This window comes from Microplitis mediator, chromosome 2, assembly GCF_029852145.1.
Source record: "Microplitis mediator isolate UGA2020A chromosome 2, iyMicMedi2.1, whole genome shotgun sequence".
In the NCBI taxonomy this organism is placed as follows: Eukaryota; Metazoa; Arthropoda; class Insecta; order Hymenoptera; family Braconidae; genus Microplitis; species Microplitis mediator.
In genome coordinates this window covers 17907331-17914830 of record NC_079970.1, presented here as the reverse complement: position 1 = coordinate 17914830, position 7500 = coordinate 17907331, and positions in this window count along the sequence as shown.

Here is a 7500-nt window from a genome sequence, read left to right as displayed (position 1 = left end):
ATACAAATAATTAATAAATAATTAAAAATTAATATTGGGAATTATTCAAAACGTAACATAAGAATATCTTAGATATATTATATCTAACATCTAATATGAATAATAATGCACGAACCGTAGGTGAAAGATAAAATTTTCTTTAAGCTATTAGCTCATACTACACAACTATCGCTTGTCAGATTTTCTCACTTCCACATTATACGGTTTGTTTATTTTGCAATTAAAAAAATATATTTCTAAAGGCCCTAGGAGTATAAGTATGGTGAATCGGCCCCGGAAAGATATTTGAATGTTACTTCGAGGATATGTAGGTACTAATAAAATACTAAGATCCTGAAAGTTTCAGATGTCTAACTAAATCCGTTTCCAAGAAAATAAATATTATGTAAAAAATAGAAAAATTTTTTTTCTCAGGATTGGCTTGACCGATTGGTCTAAAAATTTAGTATGTTTTGGGAGCTAATAATAGCTTTCAAAAAAAATAATTAATAGTTTTATAGCTTTATAATATCCTTGAAAAAAAATTGTTTTTTTCTAAATTGTTTTTTCTAACTATGATACAATTTTGGCACAATTATGAAACTATTTTTTTTCAAAGCCTTATGTACTCCCCTATAACACATAATTTTTTCAGATTTTTGAAAAAGGTACGCCCTTGTTAAAAAAAATAAAAACCATTTTTCAGCTCAATTAATGCATCTATTCAAAAAGTTTAGGCTATACTTTTTTAATTTAATGCATATTCGAATTTATTACAATCACCTCTCAAAATGGTTTCAATTACAACAGAAAAAATTCCCTTAAAGTTAATGCTCTTAATTTTAACGGGAAGAGTTACCGCAAAATTTTTTTTGTGATTTTTTCAAGAAATATTTTCGTTTATGCTATTTGACTTTGCGTCTTTTTCAAAAATTCATAATGCATTCAATTGACATCTGAGATCGGTATATCTATGCCACTAATCATATTACGCCTTAGTTTAACATTTAATAAATATTATCAATAAATTAAATTTCTTCCAATATTTGCTTAAATAAGTTGGTTACCTTTAAGTTTATTATTTGTTTTAAGCAATAAATAATACACAAAAGGTTGATAGTTTTGTGTATTATAATATAGAAATAATTATTTATTTACAATTTTCTAACTATAATAAATTATTAATAAAATCGATCTCTTTTATGAATAAATAAAGTAAATTTAAAAAATCACGAAAACGAAATTTACGGCACGTGGTCCCGTTGGAATTAAGAGCTCAAACTTTAAGGCAATTTTTTTTCTGTAGTAATTGAAACCGTTTGTAAGGTGATCGTAATAAATTCCAAAAATTCTTTTAAGGAACACTTTACTGCACACTAATGCAAAGTTTCTGATTATACTGTATTAGTGCAACAAAGATATGCCGTTCACCCACTTGGGTGCGAGAGTGAAAAAAGTAAGAACTTCTGATAAGGATGCAGAGTGGTTTGATGTGTTATTTAAAAATAAAAAAAATTATTTTTTTCTTTGTTTTCATCATGCTGTACCCCCAAAATTATAGTAGCGGAAAATCTGTAAAAATTCTGAGGAGTAGCTGTTGATATAAGGATAAAGTCTACAGAGTTTCAAATTTTTCGAAAAATTACTTTAGCCGGAATAAAAAATTAATCGTTCACTGCCAAAAGTCCCCTGTTATTTAAATGGGAAACTTACATCGCTGTGCGGCACGGGTTAAAATTGAGATAGAGACCTGAAACTTTAAGGATATTTTTAACTTCCCGCTAAGAAAATCGACGATTTTCGAAAAATTGGGAAGTTATTGTTTTCACCCCGATTTGCGAAAATCGAAATTTCATCAGATGTCGACGTTTTGAGCTCCTAGGAAGCTATTCTGACTATTTTCAGAATGATGTCCGAGTGTCTGTATGTATGTATGTGTGTGTGTGTGTGTGTGTGTGTGTGTGTGTGTGTGTGTGTGTGTGTATGTGTGTGTGTGTGTGTGTGTGTGTGTGTGTGTGTGTATGTATGTATGTGTGTGATCGGCTTATAACTTCTTAACTAATGAACCGATTTGGATGGTTAAGGCGGCAATCGAAAGAGCTTGTTGGCCATCAACTTTTCTAAAAATTTCAGATCATTCGATCAAGTAGATTCGATAATATTAGCGAATTACGGAAAAAAAATTTTTTTTTTTTTAGTTTTTTATTGATTTCTTAGAAACGACTCGAACGATCGACTTCAAAATCTAATCAGCTCTAGAACCCAATAAAACACGTCGATTGCCGCCTCAACCATCAAAATCGGTTTATTCGTTCGTGAGATATCGTGGGCAAAAGAAATGCCAAAAATCGGTTTTTTGCGAATATCTTTGAAACGACTAAAACCAACGCAGGGTCAACCGACGTCCAGATTTTTTTTTATTTATTTCGAACCACATAAGCCTCTGGGAGCATAAAAAAGTTTTTTTTCTCAGGATTGGCTTGACCGATTGGTCTAAAAATTTAGTATGTTTTAGGAGCTAATAATAGCTATCAAAAAAAATAATTAATAGTTTTATAGCTGTATAATATCCTTAAAAAAAAAATCGTTTTTTTCTAAATTATTTTTTCTAACTATGATACAATTTTGGCACAATTATGAAACTATTTTTTTTCAAAGCCTTATGTACTCCCCTATAACACATAATTTTTTCAGATTTTTAAAAAAGGTACGCCAGTGTTAAAAAAAATAAAAACCATTTTTCAGCTCAATTAATGCATCTATTCAAAAAGTTTAGGCTATACTTTTTTAATTTAATGCATATTCAGATAGTTTGCAGCTATCAGAAATAATATGTTGTATTTAATTTTTCTTTTTTATGCATCTCCAATCGACATTTTCCACAGACACCGTCACCAATAGAAAAATCATAATAAAAAACAAACAAATATTCATCAATGTCTTCATTTGTACATAAACGCTTATAAGTACCAGGAACTTTTTTCAAAAACTTTGAGCGAATACAACATTTTTCATTGACTGTCTTAGAAGACGTGATTTTTTTTATCATTTAAATAATACTATTTATTAAATAAAATGTTTTTTAAACTGTAGCAACCACAAACTCGGTAATTATCTATTGTTTATCATTTGTCTTTTTGCAAGACGCCACCTAGCGACGATTTTGAGAATCTTTTCAAAAAAATTGAATCGTTTGGCTTGCAGGCAAAATCCCCACATCACATTCTGACCAGTGTATATTTCGCCCAAATACGTTTCCATGAAGCAACAAAATGCCCAAATCACAAATAGCCAAAGTGACAAAATGTTGAAGTCACAAAATGCAAATGTTTCAATACGTTGGAATAAAAACACGCCCAAGTAACAATTCGACCAATTGAAAAAATGTCAAAGTTAAAAAATGCTGAAATCATACATCGCAGAATTCACGATTCGTCCAAGTGACAATTCGTCAAAATTATAAAATGCCCAGAAAAAAAAGGGAGGATAACTTCAGTCAATAATCTAGAATTCTACAGTAAAATTAGTATTATCATAACAGTAACCAGATAATAGATAAAAAAAATCAGCGGTAAATTTAAAAACAAGATAATTGTATATCATAATAATAAATAGTATTTTTTGGAATTGAAGAAGAAGTAAATTTATTATCTTTTATATTTAATAAAAAATAAATAAATTAAAACTAATTATAGTAATTTAAGTAAAAATAATTATTAAAAAAACAAAAAAAAATTTTCTTTGAAATTTGAAACGAATTACTTAAATGATAATAAAGTTAGCAGACATTTAAAAAATTTTGGATTTTTTTTAACAAAAAAATGAATATTAAAAAAAATATTTTGAAAAACTGCACGTATAGTTTATGAAATTTCCGACATGTGCATTTTTTTAGAAATATTTTTTTTTTATTATTTGTCTGTTAAAAAAAATTTTTTTTAATTTCAAATGTCTGCTAACTTTACTATCATATTACTTGAAGTAATTACCAAGTCCAAATAAGACATTAATATAGAATATACATATAATTACAACTTGACTAATTTCTATACATTATTTTTACGTACATGTAAATTTTCAAGTCATAAATATATCGTTGAAATTATTTTTTTAATGTTCGTAAATCAATCAATTTAAAAAAATATTAATTTTAAAGATAACAATTATTTAAAAAACTATATTATGAACTAAAAATTATTTTATTTTATATATGAGTAATTTTCAAATAGTTGAAATTTCGTAAGTATACTTTGATATATCAAAAACTAATTAAGATTGTTACAAAAAAATTTGAACCGTATTCTCCACATTTTTTTGATTAGAGTCAAACTTCAAATCTTTATTAACAAATACACTGTTAACCATTTTTTCGATGTTCTAAAATAATTATTATAAATTTACCTATGTGATTAATAAAGATTTGAAGTTTGACTCTGTAAATTGTAATATATAGAAATAAGTCAAGTTGTAGCCCGCGAAAACTAGGGAACAAATTACAATAATAAAGTACGAATGATTGTAAGAATGCTGAATTAGTCATGAATGACATCAATCAATGTAAATAAGTAAATAAACTAAGAATAAGAAAAAAACTGTAAAGAAACGGAAGTTGTACAGTGAAATGCAAATAACGATTATTATTATTATTATTATTATTATTATTATTATTGTTATTATTATTATAGTCGAGTTATAATTATATGTATATTCTATATTAATGTCTTATTTGGACTTGGTAATTACTTTAAGTAATTCGTTTCAAATTTCAAAGAAAATTTTTTTTTGTTTTTTTAATAATTATTTTTACTTAAATTACTATAATTAGTTTTAATTTATTTATTTTTTATTAAATATAAAAGATAATAAATTTACTTCTTCTTCAATTCCAAAAAGTACTATTTATTATTATGATATACAATTATCTTGTTTTTAAATTTACCGCTGATTTTTTTTATCTATTATCTGGTTACTGTTATGATAATACTAATTTTACTGTAGAATTCTAGATTATTGACTGAAGTTATCCTCCCTTTTTTTTCTGGGCATTTTATAATTTTGACGAATTGTCACTTGGACGAATCGTGAATTCTGCACCGGAAAGAAGTTAGCGTAGAATATTTTTTTTTTTTTAAAAACTATATGCCAACTATATGCCAATTAATTGCTCCTGATTTCTGCGATGTATGATTTCAGCATTTTTTAACTTTGACATTTTTTCAATTGGTCGAATTGTTACTTGGGCGTGTTTTTATTCCAACGTATTGAAACATTTGCATTTTGTGACTTCAACATTTTGTCACTTTGGCTATTTGTGATTTGGGCATTTTGTTGCTTCATGGAAACGTATTTGGGCGAAATATACACTGGTCAGAATGTGATGTGGGGATTTTGCCTGCAAGCCAATCGTTTTTGGAAAAATTCATAGTGCCAACGAAAAAATAATTAAAAAATGCTCTGATCATCAAGCTGTGAAACAAAAAGTTATTTTTGAAAATATTTATTAAAATTAATGAATAATTAATTATTTTTAACTATTTAAATTTTTTACATTGATGAAAAAATTTTTGTCATTGTTTTAAGTACAAAATATTATGTCTGATAGCTACAAACTATCTGAATATGCATTAAATTAAAAAAGTATAGCCTAAACTTTTTGAATAGATGCATTAATTGAGCTGAAAAATGGTTTTTATTTTTTTTAACACTGGCGTACCTTTTTTAAAAATCTGAAAAAATTATGTGTTATAGGGGAGTACATAAGGCTTTGAAAAAAAATAGTTTCATAATTGTGCCAAAATTGTATCATAGTTAGAAAAAATAATTTAGAAAAAAACGATTTTTTTTTTAAGGATATTATACAGCTATAAAACTATTAATTATTTTTTTTGATAGCTATTATTAGCTCCTAAAACATACTAAATTTTTAGACCAATCGGTCAAGCCAATCCTGAGAAAAAAAACTTTTTTATGCTCCCAGAGGCTTATGTGGTTCGAAATAAATAAAAAAAAATCTGGACGTCGGTTGACCCTGCGTTGGTTTTAGTCGTTTCAAAGATATTCGCAAAAAACCGATTTTTGGCATTTCTTTTGCCCACGATATCTCACGAACGAATAAACCGATTTTGATGGTTGAGGCGGCAATCGACGTGTTTTATTGGGTTCTAGAGCTGATTAGATTTTGAAGTCGATCGTTCGAGTCGTTTCTAAGAAATCAATAAAAAACTAAAAAAAAAAAAATTTTTTTTCCGTAATTCGCTAATATTATCGAATCTACTTGATCGAATGATCTGAAATTTTTAGAAAAGTTGATGGCCAACAAGCTCTTTCGATTGCCGCCTTAACCATCCAAATCGGTTCATTAGTTAAGAAGTTATAAGCCGATCACACACATACATACACACACACACACACACACACACACACACACACATACACACACACACACACACACACACACACACACACACACACACACACACACATACATACATACAGACACTCGGACATCATTCTGAAAATAGTCAGAATAGCTTCCTAGGAGCTCAAAACGTCGACATCTGATGAAATTTCGATTTTCGCAAATCGGGGTGAAAACAATAACTTCCCAATTTTTCGAAAATCGTCGATTTTCTTAGCGGGAAGTTAAAAATATCCTTAAAGTTTCAGGTCTCTATCTCAATTTTAACCCGTGCCGCACAGCGATGTAAGTTTCCCATTTAAATAACAGGGGACTTTTGGCAGTGAACGATTAATTTTTTATTCCGGCTAAAGTAATTTTTCGAAAAATTTGAAACTCTGTAGACTTTATCCTTATATCAACAGCTACTCCTCAGAATTTTTACAGATTTTCCGCTACTATAATTTTGGGGGTACAGCATGATGAAAACAAAGAAAAAAATAATTTTTTTTATTTTTAAATAACACATCAAACCACTCTGCATCCTTATCAGAAGTTCTTACTTTTTTCACTCTCGCACCCAAGTGGGTGAACGGCATATCTTTGTTGCACTAATACAGTATAATCAGAAACTTTGCATTAGTGTGCAGTAAAGTGTTCCTTAAAAGAATTTTTGGAATTTATTACGATCACCTTACAAACGGTTTCAATTACTACAGAAAAAAAATTGCCTTAAAGTTTGAGCTCTTAATTCCAACGGGACCACGTGCCGTAAATTTCGTTTTCGTGATTTTTTAAATTTACTTTATTTATTCATAAAAGAGATCGATTTTATTAATAATTTATTATAGTTAGAAAATTGTAAATAAATAATTATTTCTATATTATAATACACAAAACTATCAACCTTTTGTGTATTATTTATTGCTTAAAACAAATAATAAACTTAAAGGTAACCAACTTATTTAAGCAAATATTGGAAGAAATTTAATTTATTGATAATATTTATTAAATGTTAAACTAAGGCGTAATATGATTAGTGGCATAGATATACCGATCTCAGATGTCAATTGAATGCATTATGAATTTTTGAAAAAGACGCAAAGTCAAATAGCATAAACGAA